At 36.1% G+C, this 24,152-nt stretch overlaps 1 protein-coding gene across 15 annotated transcripts in view; it reads left to right on the top strand.

The window, feature by feature from the left end:
- Positions 1 to 24,152, top strand: part of BBX (BBX high mobility group box domain containing) — a 276,803-nt gene that overhangs the window by 108,873 nt on the left and 143,778 nt on the right. For 14 of the 15 annotated variants that reach the window (XM_032299188.1, XM_032299204.1, XM_032299203.1 and 11 more), the window contains one exon: positions 10,885 to 10,958. The exons of the other annotated variant lie outside the window; for it this stretch is intronic. The gene's annotated coding sequence lies outside the window, so the exon portion shown is untranslated. The remainder of the gene's footprint in view (positions 1 to 10,884; positions 10,959 to 24,152) is intronic. 15 annotated transcript variants of the gene reach the window in all.

Genomic DNA, 24,152 nt, shown 5'->3' with positions numbered 1-24,152 from the left:
GAAGGCTATAAACCATGTCAGAATTGTTATTATTCTTGTTACTGTTCACCCTGAAAGTGGAATAAGTGAAGTTCACTTTTACCTTTGTTATCAGAGCAGGCTCTGGGATTTCCAGAACCCTAAGCCTTGTTGATAGCTAATGTTTGGAAATAAATCTTAGGTCTGAATTTACATTTAATGATTCCATTCTTTCCATCCACCTTACCTCCAGAGAATAAACAAATACTTTTGTTGTTGCTTTTAAGTTATAGCAAGTATTTTCTTTGTCTGGAATCTGAGTAATGGTAGAGCTCAGTAGTATGAAGTTTGTTTTTGGTTATGTGATGTTCTTATGTGACCACATCACATGTATTAAGTTCAACTTTTATGAAAGACACCTGGGTCAAGTAAGTTGATATGAGGGATCTAGTGAAGAAAATAATTATTATATGTATTATACGATGCCTAACTCTGGGTTCCTTATGACTATTACATCTATAAAAGTAACTCAAACACCACACCTGTTCAAGCTATGAAGATTTTATTTGAAAATTATATTCATAGTAGTTTTGGTATTGATATGTTTTACTTTATTTAACTCTTCAAAAATTGGGTATGTTTTTCCAGAGGCATGTATGATAACTCTCACTGAAGCAAAACACCGTATTCCAAGTGATTCCATGTTTTCGTTTTGTTTTATTTTTTCTTCTAAATCTAAGAAAAAAGTGTCAGGCCATAACATTGCATGGAAAATGGGTTGTGTGTCACTACTACCATACATAAGCAAATTTCAAGATATTGGAAATACCATAGAATTAATTTTAGATGTCAAATTAACATTTGCCAGTTTTTAGTATTTGTGTTGAAATCTGAAACTTATCTTTACAGGAAATACAATTGGAGGAGAAACTGGTAGGTATCATCACGTGCCAAAAATTTTGAATAAAGTCGTTGAAATTAGGATTTGAAATGAATCAATATTCTCTTTCCTTTCTTTTTAGGAAGTATATATGTAGTTCAATATTTTCACCTTCCTTTTATTTCAACAAAACTGTAAAGTGTTCTATGCTCTTTCTCCTCCCTCTTTGGGTACTGGTAATAATATAGCATAAACTTTGTATTATTTGTTTTGCATGCTTTGCCATGATTCGGGTTTCATATGTATTCATCACTCAGCTGCAGTGTTCACAGGGATGGAATAAGCTGAGTGGCCAAGCCTGGGTGGTATTTCTATACCAGAAACTCGGGTAGAATTAGGTCAGTCCCACTCAAGGAGCCGTGCGTGGACTCTTTTCCCAAAATATATGTACATTCAAGGCACATGGAGTATTTTTTTTAATCTAAGTGCTTTTACCAAGGAATGGGGGACTGTATGATGAGCAGGCAAAAACATACATGTCTATAATTTGCTGCTTAAGAAAAGCCAATATGGAAAATACACTTTTGTAGCTGAGTATCCTGCTATTTAAATAAAGTTTCTACATGAGTCTCCTTTTTAACTTCAAAGTTGGCAAATTCTGATTTTGTTAATTATATAAGAAGTTAAAATTTCAAATTACTTATTAGCAGTATTAAGAACCATGGCTATTACAGGTGTCTCTTAGGCTACTTCAGGATAAGCCTTTTGCCATTTGTCTTGTAGTTCTTATAATTGGTAGTCCCTGGGGTTGTATAACCCTGATTTCTGTGGTTTACTACACTGGAACTAGTGACAAAGGATAAACCTTATGTCTACCAATGGAAATAACTGGAGAATATTTGCTTTGCTATTTTAAATTGGCTTAATCTAAACTAAATGTTTCGTATTACTTTAAATATTGACTGCTATGGGAACAGTAGCAACTAATGTAGTGGGCATTTACGGAGGATTAATTATTGGTAGGGCATTTATATCGTATAGGGGTTGTTATTGTAGGAGACAATGGAGAACATAATTTTAATTGATACTAGGTGTTTCTAGTGTGGTGAGCATTAAAGGAGAATTACTCACCATACATTCACAACTGGCATTGGCTTGCTCTTCTTCAGTCAGTATATAATTTTAATGTAGTTAGAATGTAATAAACTAACATTAACTTAAAAATAATAATAGACTTTTTAAAAGAAGTTTTAGATTCACAGCAAAATTGAGTGGAAAATACAGTGTCTATGCTGTCTACACTGACATTAACTTTTTATTCTAAGGTATTTATAGGAATATTTAGGAACACAAATATTTTACAGGCTCACTTCTACAGCTAACAAGCATCTTTCTTTGCCTTCAGACTAGAAAGGAAAAAGTGTTTTAAGGCCAGAGACATTCTCTGACTGAACATTGACAGTAAAAACTTAGGCCCTGGTTTTATGATACTTTCCAGCTGAGCACTTCTATGGAGGGCCACAGGAAGAGTAGAAATGCAGTGTAATCTGGTCTGGAGCCTCCTGCTGGTCTGTGGATGACAAGCTGCATCAAACGGATTGATCATTTTCCAGAAGGGCAGTGTGGTACGGGACAAGTGTAGCGACGATGGCAGTAGCCCTGGGTTCTGGCCTACCTCTGCCTCTGTCTTGCTGTGTGCTCGAATGGTTGAACTGAGTGGCTCCAAACTCTTATCTGCCTCCAGCATTCTGTCATCCTGTGATTTCACAGGATGTGTGATAGGGAAAAACATCAAGTCCTACCAGGGTAGCAGTGTGAAGTAATGAGAAAAGCACTGTGACGACCTGGGATGTTGTCACAGCTCTGTCATAAACTAGCCAATGGCCTTTTGTGTAGTCACTTAAACTTCCTGGGTCTTACTTGGTTTCAGTTATGGAAATGTAATTGGACTCCCCTGATGGACTCTAAGGAAAGTTTCTTGGAGTTCCTTCCTTCCCTCCTTCCCTTTATTTTCTTCTTTCCTTTCCTTTCTTTCCTTCCTTTTCTTTCTTGAGACAGGGTCTCACCTGTTACTCAGGCTGGAATGCAATGGTGCAGTCATGGCTCACTGCAGCCTTGAACTCCCAGGCTCAAGCCATCTTCCCACCTCAGCTTTCTGAGTAACTGGTACCAACTACAGGTGCAAGCCACCAAGCCTGGCTAATTTTTTAAAATTTTTGTACAGGTATGGTCTCACTACATTGCCTAGGCTGGTCTCAAACTCCTGAGCTCAAGCAGTCCTCCCACTTCAACCTCTCGAGTAGCTGGGACTACAGGCATGCATCACTGTGCCCAGCTAATTTTTAAATATTTTGTACAGGTGGGGTCTTCTCAGTATGTTGCCCAGGCTGGTCTTGAACTTTTGAGTTCAAGTGATCCTCCTGCCTTGGCCTCCCAAAGTGCTAGGATTATAGGAATGAGCCATGTTGCCCAGCCTATTTTTCCGATTTAAAATAGCTAACTACCACGTGATATTATTCATCCCAAAGATAACTGCTTTGTAACAAGTTACTTCAAAAAGGAGCATATTGATAGTTGTCATTGGTCACTTTTGAACAGACTCCTTTGTGTCTTCATTATCAGGAATATCCTTGCAATGAATATATCTGGAGCTAATCTTTCTGCAGTTAAGCGATTTGCTAGAAATACGTTAGACACACTTGTAGGGACAGGTGCTTTTTCTGGACAGTACAGTTTTTTGTTTTTTAAAAAGTAACATATGACCAGGCACAGTGGCTCATGCCTGTAATTCCAAGTTTTGGGAGGCCAAGGTGGGAAGACTGGTTGAGCTCAGGAGTTCAAGACACCAGCCTGGGCAACGTGGAGCAACTGCTTCTCTAACCAAAAATTATATATATATATGTATATATATACACGTATATATATATATATATGTATATGTGTATATATATATATGTATATGTGTATATATATATGTGTATATATATATGTATATGTGTATATTTATATACACACACACATCTATATCTATATATCTATATCTATATATCTATATCTATATCTATCTACCCTTCTATACAGAAACCACTTCTCTACCAAAAAAATATATGTACACGCGCACACACACACACACACACACACACACATACACACACAGAAACCACTTCTTTACTTAAAAAAAAAAAATACACACACACACACAAATTAGCCAGGTATGGTAGAGTGTGTGCCTATAGGCCCAGCTACTCAGGAGGCTGAGGTGGGAGGATCACCTGAGCCCAAGAAGCAGAGGTTGCAGTGAGCTGAGATTGCACCACTGCACTCCAGCCTGGGCAACAGAGCGAGACCCTGTCTAAAAAAAGCAAAGGAATATATTATAATTCTTGATCAAAATATGCTGTTAAATGACATTATTTAATATATTAATAAGGGAAAATAAGAGACAAGTGTCCTTTGCTTCTTGGAACTGAATATTTTCTATTTAAAATTATATAAATTGTTAATTAATGACTTCCCTTTTTATCAAATGACTTTGGGCTAAATTTTTTTTGTTAAGAATGATTTTTTATATATTGCAAAGTATTGCTGACATGAAAGCAGCCAAGGGAGCACTTTCTTGCCTCCACAGACAAAGTGGTCTTGAGGTTTCTCCACAGTGGATTCCATTTGCAGCACCCCTTCCTGAAGGTGCAGGCTAATGCCTAAAGTGTGTAGGTCAGGGTTTGCTTCAGCTAACCCAGTCTCTGAGGGGCATCTCATGGGACTGGGGTTATCTTTAACTGTTTATTGTCCAGCTTAGTTCTCAGTGGCTTGATAGAGCTTATGAGTCTTCCCAAAGATCCCAGGGCTTCCCTGTCATTATTCTTGATGTAGCTGCAGGCAAGCAAGTTTTTATACACTTTCTGGAAGTGAAACTCTTGTTGCCTTAAATGTGCAATATCCCATACCTGAGAAGGTCTCATTGATACAGTTCATAGGAGTATAAAATAGGCATCTGACTGGACTAATGCCTACTCATTTTCCATCTCCACTTATGGAAACTGCAGACATTCGTGGTTCCACCATGGTCCTTGCAGCAAAAATCATACGGCATGTGCTCATGGTAATAAGATATCTCTATTGTTAAATCAGCTAATGTACATCGAAATTGGTGGGGTTAAACATGAGACTGTCAGACTTAAATATATATGAAAGCCATCTAAATTAAAGTCTATGGCGAAATACCACTTGAGAAGTAGCAATTCATTCAGCACCCAAATGTTGAGAATAGTCAAGGCAAACTTCATTGTGCTCATGACGTAACTTTACTAAATGCTTTTCTACCCCTTAGTTTTATCTCTAATGAGATTACTGACATTTATTGAGCACTTATTGCATACCAAATGCTTTACATTTATAATATCTTCTAATAATTCTTAAGGTAACCATTAGAGATGTAAGGGTTGTTATCCCTATTTTGCCGAAGAAGAATAGAGGCCCAGAGAGGCTTAGGAATTGGCGCACAATTGCAGGGTGGTAAACCTAAGGCCAGTATGCTTAGTTAACAGCATGCTGCTAACATTCCTCTGGTATTTAGGAAACTATGAAGAGAAAAAAGAGCAAATGACACTGCTTTCTCATTTGCCAACATTTCATGTCCTGCTTTCTCATATGAATCCTGTGCTTCAGCCTCATCTGCTGCGTATACCTCCCGTCCCTTCCAGCAAGCCATGCTTGCTTTAGTATTGAACCTTTGCTCATCTTATGCCTTTAACACTCTCCTCCATCCTATCTGTCTGTATTCCCAACTGCCATTGGTTCTTCAGGTTCCAGTTTTATTCATCCTGTGCAGAGATCCCTGGTATATTCTAACTTTAAAAAATTTCTTTGCTTACCATTTTGACATTTAATATATACTATGCTACTATTATTTAACTTTGTGTGTTTGTGTATATGATCACCTAACTAGATCTCGTCAGCTTTAAGAAAGCAGTAACTCTGTTATAATAGCTTTTTTTTTTTTTTTTTTTGGTGAGACAGAGTCTTGCTCTGTCACCCAGGCTGGAGTATAGTGGTGCAGTCTTGGCTCACCACAACCTCTGCCTCCCAAGTTCATGCAATTCTCCTGCCTCAGCCTCCCAAGTAGCTGGGATTACAGGCATCCATGCCCAACTAAGTTTTGTGTTTTTAGTAGAGGTGAAGTTTCACTATGTTGGCCAGGCTGGTCTTGAACACTTGCCTCGACCTCCCAAAGTGCTGGGATTACAGGCATGAGCCAGCACGCCCCGTCCATTGTAATGGCTTTTGCAGTGTTAATGCGTATTAGGTCAGTAATTTCCCAAATAGTAAAAGGCTACATCATTTGCTTTGCTATTCTGTTGGCGTATAGGTAGGTGGTAGTTAATTTTTTTTTTTTTTTTTTGAGACTGAATCTCACTCTGTCACCCAGGCTGGAGTGCAGTGACGCTATCTCAGCTCACTGCCGCCCATGTTTAAGTGATTCCCCTGCCTCAGCCTCCTGAATAGCTGGAACTGTAGGCCCACACTATTATGCCTGGCTAATTTTTATATTTATAGTAGAGATGGGGTTTCCTCATGATGCCTGGGCTGGTTTTGAACTCCTAAGTGCAAGTGATCCACCGGCCTGGGCCTTCCAAAGTACTGGGATTATAGGCATGAACCGCCATGGCTGGCCGGTAATTTTTAAAAATATTTTATATCTGGTTCAATGTTGAATACTGAAGATTTGCAAACCTTTCATCTGCCATTATAAAGGGCCCATCTGAAACAATGAATGCTGCAGTTTTCTGTCCCTGCTACCCAGTATTTCCTGAGAGTCCAAACAAAGGGACAAATCTGTAATTACTTAGTAGTTACTTTGGTTTATTGTCAAGTGTCTAGGGAAGTCTTAAGACATGTTTGCCTTTTTACTATATTTAATATTTCTCAACTGAAAGGCTCTGGGGGTAATGAGGAATGCCAAGGTAGGGGTGGGAAGGTGACAAAGAGGTAATTCAGGTTTGCATTTCTTTTGAGAGATTTCCATTCTCAGTATAGCTGACGTCGTAATTTCAGTTAAATATTGGTGCCTGGCCAGAAATGCCTGTGAAACAGCTGTGGTTTAAGCTTCAACTGTAGAAGACAGACGGGCGATTTTAACAAAAGTTTTGTCTTTATTCATAGTTTATTTTGTCACTTTCTTTATTTTATATGTGTGTGTATGTGAGTGTATATATGTTCCTGCAGCTATCTTTCTCTATATGCAGAATTTTATTTCAGCAAATGATTTAACTAGAGATCAGCCTGTGGGTTTATCATTTCTAGGCCTTTAGCCTGTAGTGGACAACAGTGACCTGAGGCATGGAATTCATTGGCCACAATTGCATAACAGTTGGTATAACAACACCATTTTCAGTACTATAAATTGGATAATGTGTCTCATGCCACTGTTGGGAATAACAGAATATATAGAGTGGGAAAGGGTTATGCATGCTGAGGACAGAATTAAATAAAGAATTTTTTGACCACAAATACAGCTACATTATATTACATGGGAGTAAATGCTTGGAGATTAAGTTCGTTTTATCAACATGTAGTATATTAGAGTGAGTCGAGGAGAAGATAAGAATTGTATTCCTATAAAGATTGAGAAGTAGTTTTAATGTAGGAAAAATCTCTTAAGAAAACGTGCATTATAAAGTAGAAATTGGAATACAGTACCTACTGCAGGCATGGAGGAAGCCAGCGGAAGGTTTTGTGGAAGAGTGGGTTTTAGAACTCCTAGTTTGTGACCTGTACTTGCTTTGGGTCTCAGAAGTCATGCTGGCTCTTAGATTAGAAATACAACCTCTTTGAAAGCATAAATGTAGTTGAAAGCAATAATTTAAAAATTTGCTTTTTCAGTCCTCCACCTCTCCACCTTTTTTAGGTGTAAAAGCATGAGTATTCTGTTTTCAGAAGGATGAGGAAAAATCCTTATTTCCTTTCTAGCAATTTGGCTATTTTTGTTGTTGTTTTTACTCCATAAATGGAGAGGCATCTGTACCTTGCATGGTATCATGCCCAGCAATTTTTTGCATTTGAATGTAATTTTTCCTTAGCAAATAATTGCAGTCCAGAATGACTTTTATTGAGCTTGATTGAATTAGGGGTATGTATGAAAATGAGTTAGTTAAAGCTTAATTTATTACCCAGAGAATTGATGAAAACATCAGGAAAGCAGTCATTCATGGGGATTAAATATTCTTCTATGTAAGTGGGCAACATGGTTACCTTGGAGTTCCTTCTGCACTGACTTGGTAGTAGTGACATCAGGGTGTGAAACACAGTTTTGGCATAGTAGGGGATTTTGCCATGATGTGCCTTTGAATGCTATGCTAGACATTAATTGGGAATCTGCCTCATTGTAGGAGATGGCACCTCACCTTTTTTAATATAAAAAGCTTTTCAGAACAGCACCTCAAGGGACAGTGCGAGAGCTGTGCCAAAAAGCCAGTTGCTTCAGGATGTTTCAGTGGTGTTTTAGGCCACATCCGGAAGACAGGTTCTTCACATGCCAAGTCAGACACCCTGTTTGTAAGGGACAAATTATATTTAATAGATGTCTGTCCCACCTGCCGTTATGGTTTCTCAGAGGGAATTCTGAGCTGTGCCAGATCAGTGCTGGCTAGGATGGGGTGGGGGTGGTGCAGCGTCATGGGTGGAAAGCAGAGGCCTTGAAAAGGGAAAGACAAGTTCCTAATGAGGCAGTGAGCTAATCACTGGGAGTTAGGAAGCCAAGGCTCTGTGGGGGTGAGTGGGGGTTGATAGTAAGCCAAAGTGGGACCTAGAGAACACAGGCAGGTATCAGGTGGCTCAGATGACAATCTGCCCGGGCGTTGGTCTCAGGGCACATTCCAGTCACCATTCTGTAGGGTTCTGGTCACACTTAGGGCATTTCCCCCTGCTGACCCACGTGCCTTTCTGATACCTCATATCACTACTCATTTCCATCAAATTAGAACGCTCTGTGAAATCCTAATGATTTAAATGCAGAGCAGCGTATGCTGCGACTGCTTTTCTGAGGCTACTCATGTGGCCATTTGTAGTAGCCAGATAAAATTTGGAGTGTTTACGTTTGGCTATAAGAGAACTCAAAGGCAGTCTGTCACAGGCAGGACCTTCAGCCTTGAAACTGATGTCTGCTCTGTGGCTGATTTCCTGGTTTCTTAAGTTTACCATGATTCCTTCGTTATCATAAAAACCCATATTGGCCAAAGCATAGCCAATCTCCTCTCTCACCCCTCCGGTACTTTATCCATAGGTAGTTACATCGCAGGGAATAAATTATTGAACGATTATCAAGACAAAGTGCAATTATGGTTAACTTTTTGGAATATATTCATAGAAACAACTCTCTAAGGATATATGAAGATTACCGAGTTTATCTTTCAGCTCCTGAAAGAACCTACGTATATAGGATGTATGGGGTATTTTATTTCTCAGGTAGCAAGCATTCACTTCTTAAAAATTAAATCCTTAAACCAAAGTAAGAATGAAACTCACACTGTAAAATTAATGGTAAACTTTATTATCCTAAGTTTGGCAATACAAATGATATATGTTTTTAAATTATACCAGTTTATTTACTTGACGTTTATAGTCATTTACTTCATGATATTTGCTTATTTATTTCATAATATTTAATGGTTCTTCTGCATACTTTTGTAGATTTATATGAAAAAGAAGTATGTGAATGTGATAGTATTATGAGATATTCTTTTAAAATATTTTGAATATTTACATGTTGCCTCTTTTCTGATAATAATCGACTTTTATACTGTTTATTTTATCAGTGTTTGGGATTGGCATGCTGCTTTCCTAAATTGTAGTAAAAGCATGGGCATTTGATTTGAAAGTATTCATATGTGTACTTTATAGTTTGCTTCAAAGATCTGGATTTATTCTTTCATCTATACGCTTGTTTAAAAAAAATATGGATGAATGGGGAGTATCGTTTGAAGCCACATGAGACCAATTAATACTTTATTCATTCTTTTCAGCTTTTGTTTTTGTTAATAGCACTGGGTGGTAACTGAGTCATCTAATTCTAGATATGATTACTCAGTTGAATCATTACATATTTTTGGTATTTAATTTGAAGAGCCAGTTCTTCCATATCATAGTGGCTTATTAGAAAGAAAAACTTAAGCTAAGTCATAAAATGACTGATAGTGTATTGATAGAGCCATAAGCCAGTAAGTGATATCCAATTTCTACAGTGTGTAGCTTACAGATTGATAAGAAATATATTGTCATAATCTGCCAGAGCAGGGAATTGTTTCTTTTAGTTGAGTATGGATTTAGTTTTACCACTGAAGCAACTTAAATTTGTCTTACAAAGAAATGTAAATGATAACTTTTGAATTCTCAGAAATGATATGGTTTAGGGATATGTATTTGCAGTGTTATTAAAATAAAATGTTCCATTTAATTTATGCATACACCCTTTTGCTGATTTTGATCTTGTATTTATTTCATCCTTTATCCTTAGAAAACAAAAATTATTTTCTATTTGTCCCCCAACTCCAGGCTGCTTTCTTGTTTGTTCATTTTTACTATCTTGCTTCATTATCTTTAGTATATTTAAAAGATAAATCATAGGTATTAATATCTGAATCACAGTTTATCTGGTTGATTTGGGCCAGTCATTTAAAATAACTTGAGTTAGTCAGGATGATGATTTAACCCCATGTTTTTTCAAAGGATTTGCCTGTAATTCTACACTTATTTATAGCCAAAAGGCCAAGAAATTATTGCCTGTGATTAATTCTTAGTATGTGTAACCTTCATCTGATAATTTCCATTGAATAATTTTAGTGACTGTCTTTTTGTTAAAGTTGACAATAAACACTTTCGGCCACTTTCTCTAACTAGCACTGATATAGAGATATTTGCTTCATATTGATTGTTTGGCTAGTAATTCATTTTATTTGGAGATTATTTTGCTAAAGAGAATGAGTGTCAGCTTTGTTTGAAAGACCTCCCTGGCTCACCATATTAACTACTTTTCTATGGGTTTTTCACAGAATCCTGCTGCATCACAGAATCTGGAAGTTCTGATGTTCCATTGAAATCACAATGGAAAGTCTTGACTTGACTGGTAAGAGCTGTTGTGAAGGTGCATCTTACTTACCTGGAAGCAGTGAGGCAGTCAAGAACTATGTGCTGTCAGAGCTGGTCTCAACTTTTCCCCATAATCCATATTAATCAAGGAAATGTGATTATTGGATTTCTTTTTCTTGTCAATTTTGTTATTTTTTTAAGGTGTGACTTTTAGTCTCCATTATCAAGTAAGTTAAATTTTCTTTTAAACTAATGAAAAATTTAAAATTAGCTGTTTAAAAATTTCCGATTTGTTTCTCCACAGTAGTGTGTTTATTGGTGAAAGTCAGTTTATTGAAGCCCTAGATATTTAGAGGTCATATACCTAAATAGGTATTATACTGGGCTAGTCCCCAAATGCTGTTTTTTGTACTGCTGTTGACTTTAATTGAAAAATGAATCAGTATCAAAGCATTATGGAGTTTTTCTTACCTGTTAAAAAATAATAGAGGTGTGTGTAGCTGTAGCTTGAAACCACTTTAAGTATGAAAACCACACAATGAAGGAAAAAGTTGAGATTTTAGAATATATACATGTGCCAAATTATATAAAACTCTGAAACTCACAGATACTATAACTGTCCTTTTCTATGTTAGTTTTTTCAAGCTGATGTTTTAGGGTAAAATTTTTTTTTAACTTTAGCGTATGGCAATAATATTTTTAAATTAGTTTTAATAATAATTACTTAAATGAATAGAGTTTTCCCAATCTGGGAATCAAACTTGGGATGGCTTTACTATTATCTGAATACTTTATGGTGAACTGATGATTTATAAGACTGAGGAACTTGTTGTGAATTAAAATGAGCAAATACAGTAAATATTGTTTAGTTACAGTTTCAGGAAAGGAACTCATTCTTTACTTTTTAATTAAGATTAATCCAAAACCTTTTCTGTTTTAAAGTATCTTTATTTTGTAGCTTATTACTCCTGTCTAGATTATTTGTCTGCCTTCCCCTTTTGGTAACTATATCACCGAATGTTGCTTTCATGACGTGAGCATAAATATGAGGCCTCTGAACCAGGCTCCTAAAAGTCATTGTCTAGGATTATACACATAGTAAAATGCGTATGATTTATATGAATATGTATTTATAATAGGGCATTTAAACAACAATAAAACCTTAATGCCAGTGAGAAGATTAGAATTTAATTATTGTTTTTCTTCTTCACTGTGCTACCCTTTACGGCACACTTGTTACAAATATTAATACAAATTCTCAATTTAAGAATGCTAGCCAGAATACAGTTAATTATGGTTTTACTGAGTCAGCAGTATAGACTATGGAATTTTCAAAAATTGATACTGAAATTTCAAGTACGTTCTCATTTGCTAATCAAAAAGGGAGTTTAGTATGGTGAGGTTTAAAGAAAATGAAATTTGTAGTAGTAAAAAAGCAAAGCAGTACACTTTATCTGACCTGTTCAGAAAAACTAAGTCATGAACCAAGATTACTTCACTAAGTAGCCATCTGAGATATGATTTCTGAATGTTAATCAGATTATTGCAATAAATGTTTTATTGACCCTAAGAAATTGACAGAAATCCAAACTGCTGATAAAATTTAAGACGGAAGCTTAATGGCAGGTGGCTAAGACTGCGTACTTCTAGCTGACCTATATGCTCGTCTCAAGTACAGTCATAACTGAGAAACAGAAAAGATGCCATACAAAACCTGGAGTAATTGGGGAAACAAATCCTAGAAGATGTTACTTGGCAAAAGGATTCCAGGGTTCAATGAATCTGGGAAACATATTAGTCAACTTAGTCAATTACATCTCAATATCAGAAGAGCCTCCAAATCTTAGTGGTGTATGTCAATAAGCGTTTATTTCTCATTTATGTTCATGTCCCTGATAAGTCTCCTGCCATTCTGCTCCATGTCCTCTTAATTCCTGAACCAAAGCTGAAGGAGCAGGCTTTCTGGCATGTACACATTTTGAAGAGGAAAGAGAAAAGTGATGGAACCATGGCTCTTAACAAGGCTGCTTGAAAGTGACACATGCCATTAACTCTCATATTTAATTGGCCAGAGCACATCACAAGGTGAAACTTGCATCATGTAAGGGAGTAGCCTTGTAAGAGGGGATAAGAAAAACTGATAGGGAGAAACAGTACATATTTTCACTACATTTGCAAAATACTGCCTACTGCTTTTTTAGAGAGTGCACATAATGTATTAAAGATCCAGGAAGTTCTTCAGTATATGAATGTGTTAACATGTAAAATCATTTGACCACGAATCCTTTTGTTATGTGGAACACTGTCAGTGACAAGTTTTAAGGATACAATTCAAGAGTTTCTTATGTTTTGAACCTTACAACTTTTCCTAAAATTTAGAAAAAGTTTCTAATGTGTATAATAGACTTAGATTATTGTTTTATAGATAGTCTTAAAATGAATAAAAATTACCACAAACCAGACCCTCTGCAATTTGCATACAGAATTAGAGAAAGGAAATATGATACTTAAAGTAATTCTTTTACCTATGTAAAATAGGTTACAGAACTTTGACAGATATTGTCTAATTTGATATAGAACGAGAATGAGGAAATGGATACTTAGCTCTTTCCAGTAGTAATATATTAATTGTACTGGATATAATGGTAGCCAAATGCCTTTTTCTACTTAAGTTCAATTTCAGCAATCATTCTAGTGATGAAGAATGCAGACCATAGGGAGCTTAACAATTGCATCCCAGGAGTTTTCTGAGGTACTCTGCCTGAGGTCACATTCACTATACAGTGACTTTGGCATTATTATCTCTTAAATCTTCTAGAAAATTGTTAGCACATAGAACTCCTCAGCCAATGTTGGTTTTATTCATCTCACAGGTATTAAAAAACATTATGACCAGACTTGTGTGGATTAAGATGATTGATGTAAAGATCCTGTAGTATATAAATAATGCTTTGTAATAGTTTATAATTCCTTAAGACTGGGAGTAAGGAACATGCTTAGGCATCTGTATTACTCTGTTCTTATGATGCTGATAAAGACATACCCAAGACTGGGTAATTTATAAAGGAAAGCGGTTTAATTGACTCACCATTTCATATGGCTGGGAGGCCTCACAATCATGGTGGAAGGCAAAGGAAGAGAAAAGGCAAGTCTTACATGGCAGCAGGCAGGAGAGCATGTGCAGGGGGACTCCCTTTATAAAACCATCTGATCTTGTGAGACTTATTCACTATTACAAGAACAGCATGTGAAAAAAAACTCACCCCCATGATTCAGTTAACTTCCACCAGGTCCCTGCCATGACACTGGAATTAGTACAATTAAGGTGAGATTTGGGTTGGGACACAGAGCCAAACCATATCAACATCTGTGTCTTTAAATATATATATAATATAAGGTTAGAAGGCAGGACACTATAGCAAAACATGGATTTTGTATTCAGAGAAATCCTAGTTTTGGCACTTTTTAATTGAAAGCAATTGGGTGATTATATTAGACCTCTCTGAAATGTTGTTTTCTAATTGTAATATAGGGATAATGATCTCTCCCTTGTAAGATTGTGAGAAGTAAATGAGGTAATGGGTTAATTGTCTGAAAACAGTCCCTGGCACATAGAAGCACTCAAGAAGTAGTAGTTTAAAAAAGGAAAGATGTGATCAAAGTTCAAGAATCATGATACCTTGTACCATACCTCTCTCTGATAGACATCTGACAGTACGTATCTAAAATGTGTTTATTTGTAAACACATATGTTCACACACCTGCCAAGGGTTTTTAAAAAATTGCTCTGAATGCATAAGAACCTATGCATTCTTCTTTACTTCTGCTGGAAATTGGAAGTGGCTTTATCCTTATTGCTGAGAGAAAGGGTGAGTCCCATGATCTAATAATTAACTTCTTGCCACTGAGAATTTAGAAGTCCCAAGGACAGAGTGATGGCCAAAAGTTCATATACTTTATGGCTTTTACTCTGCATATTAATGAAGTCAGCATTAAGTAACAAAAATATCTATTTCTATGTAATCTTGAGGCAAGGCATAAGAACAGGAAATGGTGCTACTGAATTTTTTTTTCCTCATATACAGCAAATACTGTTTGGTTTCAGAAGAAATAAGCATTTCTATTTTAATATTTTTATGTTACTCTTCCCCACTATGAAGATTTAATTTGACTCCTTAAAGCAGGGATCCCCAGTCCCCTGGGCCTGGGACTGGTACTGGTCCATGGCTTATTAGGAATGGGGTTGCACAGCAGGTGCTGAGCAGGGAGTAAGCAGCATTACCACCTGAGCTCTGCCTCCTATCAGAGCAGCAGCAGGAGCATTAGATTCTCATAGGAGCCGGAACCCTACTGTGAACTGCATATGTGAGGGATCTAGGTTGGAGGCTCCTTATTGAGAATCTAATGCTTGATTATCCTAGGTGGGACAGTTTCATGCCCAAACCATCCCCCCAACCTCCCCTACTATCCTTGGAAAAATTGTCTTCCATGAAAGCAGTCCCTGGTGCTAAAACTGTTGGGGATCACTGTCTAAGCGAAATTCTCTATTCACATTGTCCCCTTGTCCTTTCAGAATCAAGTACAACATAGTAATATCTTTTGATTCAACACCTTATGCTTTTATTCTAAAATGACTACTTTCATTTAAAATAGCACATATATGTATAAATAATTTTTTGGGGGCATGGATTAGTCTTAAAATTGTTCTAGGCTCTCTCTTTTTATAAATGGGGTATCTTTGTAACTATTAGTTGCTCGTTCACCTGGATCGTTGGTAGAGTAAAACCACCTTGAAAAATATAGACTCTTCATCTTCAGAGGTTGTATTAGTTTATCTGTGTTGCTGTAACACATAAAAAAAAAGTGTTAGACTTGGTGGTTTAAACAACAGACACTTATTTTAAGTTGAAAGTTCCGGAGGCTAGAAGTCAGTGATTAAGGTGCTGGAAAAGTCACTTTCTAATGAGTGCTTCTGCCACCAAAAAGGTCTGCCTTCTTGCTGTGTCCTCACATGGCCTTTCCTCTGTGTAGGCAGCAAGCTCTAGTGCCTCTCCCTCTTCTCATAAGTACACCAGTTCTTTGGGGTAAGGGCCCCACCCATGTGACCTTGCTTAACCTTTACTTCTCTTTATAGGCCCTATGCCATCACATTGAGGACTTGGCTTCAACATATGAATTTGGAGCAGCACACAATTTCATCTATAACATAGATTTTTGTTTTTCTTTACCAAAGAATGAAGTAAAAGTGTTTTAAAAAATACATTTTATGTCGATTTAGTCTATAAACAAGATACGTAGCTTGTTACAGTCTTCTAAGATTCTAAAAATATCTTTGATACTTTTGAGGAGGGAGATATTTGAAATTACTGAATTCCTATTTCTTCTACTTTGAAGTCACCATGCATGAAAATAAGATTCTTACAGGTGAAGGAATCAAGTCTAAGAACTTTAAAATTCAAGTGACTTATATAATGGAGGAATTACATCATTGTCAAAATTGACTTCCATGTGTATTTGTTGTTATCTAGGAATATTAGGAGTGTATTTGAAAATTAACTTGAACAAGATAATTACTCTTTGGGGTTATATCTGCTTCTGTTTACTGTATCCAGACAATTCACATTGTATAAGGCAATATTCTTTTACTTTGTGAATCAGTTGAGAATGCGAACAGGGAAATGGCATACACTTAAGATTTCGGTAAACAGAAAAAAAAAAAAAAAAAGATTGTGTGTTTGAAATAATGCCAGCAGAAGTCAGGAAGTCCTAAGTCTGATAAATCTACTTAATTATTGCCCTGTCTCCTTACCTACCTTCTTTCTTTTTTCCCTTTCTTTTTCCCCTTTTTTCTCTGATCTCAGCTTCTAAAATAGGTAATGAATCCTTGAATTTCTCAAGCTGCCTTATTTTGTTGTTGTTCTGTTCTGTTTTGTTTTGTTCTAGGCCTTTAGCAGCCTGAAGCCATGGTTTTAGTTTCCCTCTCTAGTGATAAGCAGAAAAGAGGGTGAGGAAGGGGCTTTACTGGCCCAACCAGAAACAGAAACTAAGAACCCATGACTGTATTCTCTACCTTGGACACCTAAATACAATGTCTGTGTAGTACTTCTTTCTAATATATAGTCTTTTATAACCTGCTTGATTTAATTTATAATTCTTTTTCTATTAGGTAAGTCGGGGGATGGGTGCTTGGGATTAGTGCTAAGTAAATAGTGCATTTACTTGTGGGATATTGATACAAGCTCAAATGAACTTTTTTGTTTTTTCTTTGGACGATTGTTTTGTGTGTGTAGGTATGTGTTTCTGTGTCACTAGAATAATTTTAGTTTCCAGTGATTTGGGATTTGTCTAAAAAATGTATTCAAAAGGAAACAAACCTTTGGAACAAACACTTCTGTGTAAAAACAATCTTAAATTCTTTTGTAAAATTTATCAGTTAACTTGTGTACTTATAGACTAAAGGATATGCTATTCGGCAGTGATAGAATTTTGTAGTTGTCGATTTAATTGTTTGAGAGATATTTTAACTCTTGTCCACTTCTGATTTCAGTCTTCCCTAAAAGCTATTTATGAAATGACTCAAACTCTAAAACCTTGTATATAATGAATGTTACCCATGTGTTTCTTCTTTTTTATTATTACTATATTTTAAGTTCTGGGATACATGTGCAGATTGTGCAGGATTGTTAAATAGGTATACACATGCCATGGTGGTTTGCTGTATCCATCCCCCCATCATCTACGTTAGATATTTCTCCTAATGTTATTCCTCCCCAATCTCCCCACCCGCTGCTATCCCTCCCCTAGCCTCCCCAGTCAATCTAATGATTGTGAAATTCACTAGTTAAGGACAACGAATATGTTCAGGCATGGCTTCATGCACTTAATGCTACTCTGAAAGGTGTTGGATCAATTAAGTATTTTTATATTGAAGTCTGTATTCCCTCTGATCTCTATTATAGAGAAGTGTGTTTTCCTAGGAAAATAAGTGGATCTGTGGGGGAAAGGGATTGCTCATAACATTTCTCCCAGGATCTTCATACATTTTAGTGTGAAATATTCATTTACTGGCTATTCTATATAAACACACATAAATGTATGTAGATGTGAGTGTATACATGTAGTTCTTTCAACCGCTTCAAGATGCTACAGGGCTTGTTTACACTAGAAGGCTTACTAGAAAGTCTATTTTGTGCATGGCTGTATTCCAAAAATTTGGAAATAGTGTCTGGCTCATGGAAGTTGCTCAGTAAACATGTGATGAATTTGTATTATAGGAATTCACATTTCATTAACCTATATTCCACTGAACTTCGTGTTGATAAACATCTCCTGGTCTCTATGGAAATTTTTCCCAGACTGAGTTCAGGGAGAGCAATATTCTTCCAAATTATGATTTCTCTGTGCCTTTAAGTTTACCATTAGTTCTATCATCAGTAAATGTTAGTGAGCTGAGAAATTAAAATGTAACCACAAAAAATTTCTCTCTAGCTGTTGGCTCATTTGTAGCTTACACTGAATCAGCAGGTGTTTGTTAAGACTTATTAGTCTTCTAACAAGTGCTTTTCCAACACTTCATCAGTGACCCTGTGAATGGAGTACATGTGAAGGTTGTGAGATTTAAGGCAGGCACTTTGGTTCATGTTGGGCTTTAAGAGTCGCAATGTGATACCTGGCTTCAGTTAATGTACACCAGAAAGGTTTACTGAAGTCAACTTTTAGGTGTTCTGGGAGGTATTTTTAGAATATTTCTATGCTCAAGTTGATCTATGAAGTTGATAGACTAGAATATTGTGTTTTATATTATCTTTTATAACCTGCTTAGTTTAATTTGCAGTTGTTTTGCCTCTGCTGTGGCTATATTACTATTCTTATAACACAGATGAATTATTATTTCATTGTTCTTAACATTTACTATAAAGCCATTAATTACCAAGTGTCTCTTCATGGCAGAAATATTCTGTTTTAGGTAATGTGTTAAGGTATTAAACATTACCGTAGGCACTTAGAATGCAGCCAGATGTGGAGGAACTGGCTTCTAAAGAGGGCTTAGCTACCTACTGTTTATGTGGTGAAAACTGTCCTAATAAGTTGTGCCATAGTAATTATACTGAAGAATTGCCAAATAAGAGAAACAGTAAAACCTATCAAATGTGAGGTGTATCCATGTGCAGGTAGTATATACCCTCCTGTCCATGCAGGCGGCACCTGGGTGGACATGAGACTCCATCCATGCCCTCAGTAGATTTTTTGAATACCACTATGTTGTCACCATTGTTAGATTCACCAAATCATTAAATAGGTGTATTATAAAACTCAATAAAGAAAAGTTTGAAGTCAGCAGTTACTGTCAATCCTCTTAAATACCAAACCTCTTTTTATAGCAATCATTTTGTCAGGCCATTTGAAAGGACAGAAGCATACAGATCATCTTTCAATTCATTTGGTGAAGTGAGCATTTAAATAAATCATAAAGTTTTCAGGTTTGAAAGTTTGGTTCCTGTTAAAATGATGGGTGTTGCCTATCTTTATTATTCACCTAGAGTTTCACTTTTTAGAGAACAAAAGAGATACCTTTCTAATAAGGCTATTACATCTTACTGATAGTAGAAATGTCTCAATCATGTCTCTTTTTATGAGTTTTTCTCTAATCAGCAAAATTATAGAATTTTTTTACCGACTTACTGCTGTAATAGAATATTTTATACATTGGAATTTATTATGTGCCTCTGAAAAAATATTCTAGAACTTTTACTTTCTAATACTTATAAATATCTTGATTCCTACCTCTGCATTGTCAGCTGCATAATGCTCACTATTGCTTCCCAGATATTAATATGGATAGACAGAAACTGAATGGTTTCCTTAGAGGAGACAGATCTAAATGGATCACTTAAAAAAAATTTTTTTTTTAACTGTAGGGTGATCTCTTAGAAACATGGGCTGTGGAGTCAGATAGACCCAAGACTAAACTAACTCAGGTGTTTTCCATAACTGGGATGTGGTAAAGTTACTTAGCTTTATCTGTGAAATGAGGCAAATACCTGCCATGTAAAGTTGTTAGAGGATTAAAAGTATACTGGAGGGTATAATGTCAACCCAGCGTATGGCAGGGACTATTAAGGAAGTGTGTTCTTAAATTGGACAGCAAGTCAAAAATGATCTGTAACTTCTTTTGCTTCTTAACTGGTCCTTGAAATTTAAAGTCATGTCTATTACTATCTCTACTCACAACAAAAGAAATGTCTGGCTTCAAAGTGTCCATTTTTACTATGTTGGGAAAGTCTTTATTGAATACAAGATGGACTTGCTTTCCTGATGATTTCATTAGGAAAGAATAAATTAACATTTACTCTTATTGTTAGATTCCTTAAAAAATACTTTCTGTACAATTGTAGGTGATGGAACTTTGATTTTATTTTAATTGTACTTCTCCCAATTTTGCAATTTTAATAAAGCCCAAACATATGAAAATACTAGGAAATAAGTCATCTGTCATTCAGTGGATTATAGTTGTTTTAGAATATTATTGGTACCTGCTATTAGTATTAACAAGATTATCAGCCCAAACTATGCAAAATGTTCAGGCATAAGAACAAATTTATATAGTCTAGATAATGTTCTTCAAAGACTATATTTTAACAAAACAAGGAGATGTAGTATGTTTCTTTTTTTTTTTCTATTGTACTTTAGGTTATGGGGTACATGTGCAGATCATGTAGGGTTGTTGCACAGGTACTTACGTGGTAGGGTGGTTTGCTGCCTCCATCCCCCTATCACCTATATCTGGCATTTCTCCCCATGTAATCCCTCCCCAACCTCCTCACTGCCCACTGTCCCTTCCCTAGCCCCTCTCAACAGACCCTAGTGTGTGATGCTCCTCTCCCTGTGTCCATGTGTTCTCTTTGGTTTTCTGTTCTTGTGTCAGTTTGCTGAGAATGATGGTTTCCAGATTCATCCATGTCCCTACAAAGGACACGAACTCATCGTTTTTTATGGCTGCATAGTATTCCATGGTGTATACGTGCCACATTTTCCCTGTCCAGTCTATCATCCATGGGCATTTGGGTTGGTTCCAGGTCTTTGCTATTGTAAACAGTGCCGCAGTGAACATACATGTGCATATGTCTTTATAATAGAACAATTTATAATCCTTTGGGTATATACCCAGTAATGGGATTGCTGGGTGAAATGGAATTTCTGTTGCTAGATCCTTGAGGAATCGCCACATCCTTCACCCATTTTTGGTTTAACATTTCATAATTAATTGGTCCAAGAGAAAAAAAATTATTTTTCTCTGTCTTCAGAAATGTTCTGTAAAAGTATTTATTTTCTAATAATTTTCATGCATATAAGCATAAAAACCAATAAAACTTGGTCTCTATCCCTTTTATCAATAGCTATTTTGTATTTTTGTTGAATATCTCTCAACAATTAATATATCTAAACTTGTTTTTAAGGTATTTTAATACCATCTATGAAATACCTTGGTTCCTTCTAAAAGCTGCTCTATTTAGTATGTGTGTGTTAGGTGTTTGTGGTTCTTTTACAGCAATTTTGCCTTTTCCTTGTTGAGCATATAAACATCCAAACTATAACCACCATGGATTCTATAGACTTAATTGTATACTTTTAAAATTATTGCTACATATTGAGAAATCTAAACCTTTCCAGAGTGCCTGTGAGAGTTTCTGCTCTGGATCACTATCCCTCTTTAATCTTTCTTCCGCTCCGTTCTGTTTCTTTTTAGAATCTGAACTATCCACAGTAATCTCACTGGAAAAATGTTTTCTTTACAGATAAATAATGTATTTTCTGTTCCTCTGTATCACTAACAAATATTTACTAATTACCATGTGCAAGGCAATGTGTTACACACTGTCAGGGTCATGATGTGATAATATAAGGCAAACCCTGGGCACAAAAGAGAGAGATATACAAATAAACTTTGAGTTCTGAGAAAGATTTTATATCCCACTTAAGGATATCAGGGAAGACTTCACAGAGAGGAGGAAATAACAGAAAGGTGGAAAGGTGAATAGACTCCTTTGGCCAGTTGGATGGGATACATGTAAAGTTACAATGGGAAACTTTGGTGTGAAGGCAGAGATGTTAAGGGGGTCTTGAATATTAAGTTGAGTTTACTTTTTTTTTTTCCCCCCTCAAAAGGCCTATAGCCACTGAAAACTTTTGAGTGAATGATACAAATGAGATTAAATGAATTAGTCTTTCCCATTCACAGGGCAAAAGTTAATGGATACTCAGTTTTAAGGATTCCTTCAATGAAGATTTTCTGAAACACTTGATTCCTACTACTATTTAGCCTCTGTTTTGTGTGTTTAGTTATTGTAAATTGAGCTTTTCACATATGAATTCTAGGTATCTGTCATCTGAACCAATTTAGAAACTATTAATCTACAGAACTTGATAATAGACTGAACTTGTTTGGGGGATGTAGAGGGACAGAGACAGAAGGAGGCAGCGAAGGGTACTTAAAAGAAAGTCAAAGATAGGTTTAAATTTAAGTTCACAACAGTGTTAGTATTACCGTCAGAAGCAAGGAGATACTAGTATTACTGATTTGTGGGAGGGGGAGGTGCAGTTTGGTATGGATTGGATTTGAAACACAGAGGATATCCATGGCATTATATTTAGGATGTATTTATAAATTTGAGATGAGTTTGGTAGAGATTCAGGCTGAAGATAGGTTTAATTTGAGAAAGATAAGAGCTGAAACTTTGAAAATTGGTGAAAGGTAATATGCCTAAGGTGGAACCGTTGAAAATACTTACCTATCCTTTGTTAAGGGAAGTCTAAAGGAAAGAAAACCAATTAGATCTGTGGTGGGAAAAGCAGAATCGTTCTGTGCAAGATGGGGAAGAGTTTCAAGATTGACAGTATTGAAAATTTAGGGACATTTAAATGCCTAAAAAAGTTTCTTGAGTTAGTAACCGAGGAGCGAATAACCTTTGGAGAAAGCAGTTTTTATAGAGCAGTCAATGAAGTAGCCATGTTGTAAAATCTTTCCAATATTGCTTCTTTGAGTACCAAGCTCTTGATTTTCTTTTTAGCTGAAACTATGTGTTGAGTCACTGTCTTCATTGAGTAACCCATAATGATTTACAAATCCTCTCCCTTGGAGCATAGAACTCATCTTCTATAAGTGTAGTTGTAATATTCTTTAAATATGTTACCTTAGACTATTTTAAATCAAGGCTTATCCAGGTAATAATATCATTTCCTCAAATGCACTGAAGTGATTTTCTTTAAAATGCCATCAGCAAACATACTTTCAAATACCTTACTTGTCTTATATTTATTATAATTGGCATTACAGAGGAATGAATAATGAATTTCCTGTCATTGCCAGCTCTTCTTTCACTTAGTGAAACTTAGAATAAGGCATACTCTTTTAATAAAGACCCTTTCAAAAGCCTTTGGAGTAGTTGGGCCAACTGATATGCAGTTTCCAGTCTAAGAACCAGATACATAGCCACTTTGGTTTTCATCTTCAGAGGATGGTGGTAAAGATATGCAAGACTCACCCTAGGTAGTAATGATGATTATAATGATTAAAAACTACAGCTGTTACTTGTCTTTTGTGTGCTAATTTCTATGTGTGTGTTTGTGTGTGTGTGTGTGTGTGTGTGTATTTTTTTCTTCCTGTCTTCACAGTGACCCTTAAATGTATGTGAAAGAACTGAGTCTCAGAACATTTAAATTGATTGTCTGAGCCTCTTGACTTGTTAAAAACAGATGCAGGATTCAAATCCAGCTCATTCTTACTTTCAAAGACTATGTTCTTTGTATAGTCTGTGTAGTTTTATGATGTATCTGAGATTTGACCTGTAACACCTTTGTTGGCAACTACTGACCCCACTTTGGGAACTCAGTCCCTTATTACTTTCCTCCCCTTTCCTACCAACTTGGAAAGAATAGGTCATTACTTTTCATTTGCTTAAGTAAACATATTGTCAGATGCCACTGTTAATTCAGACACTCTTCTTTATATTTAATACTGTTTGTATATTTAATCTTCGCATCAGTCTGATGAGAGGTAGGTATATTTTCCCCAAACATTTTATTAGGAAGCTCATATACTACCACCTAGATTTGGCCATTAACATTTTATTCTATTTATTTTATTACATATCTATCATCTGTCCATCGTATCCTTCATCAATTCAACTTACTTTTTGATGCATCTGAAAATAAATTATAGACATCACTACAC

This window comes from Sapajus apella, unplaced genomic scaffold (genome assembly GCF_009761245.1).
Source record: "Sapajus apella isolate SASKATOON/1434 unplaced genomic scaffold, GSC_monkey_1.0 scaffold40, whole genome shotgun sequence".
NCBI classification, from domain to species: domain Eukaryota; kingdom Metazoa; phylum Chordata; class Mammalia; order Primates; family Cebidae; genus Sapajus; species Sapajus apella.
The sequence above is the reverse complement of the archived record's forward strand: the minus strand, read 5'-3'. Positions and strand labels throughout refer to the sequence as shown.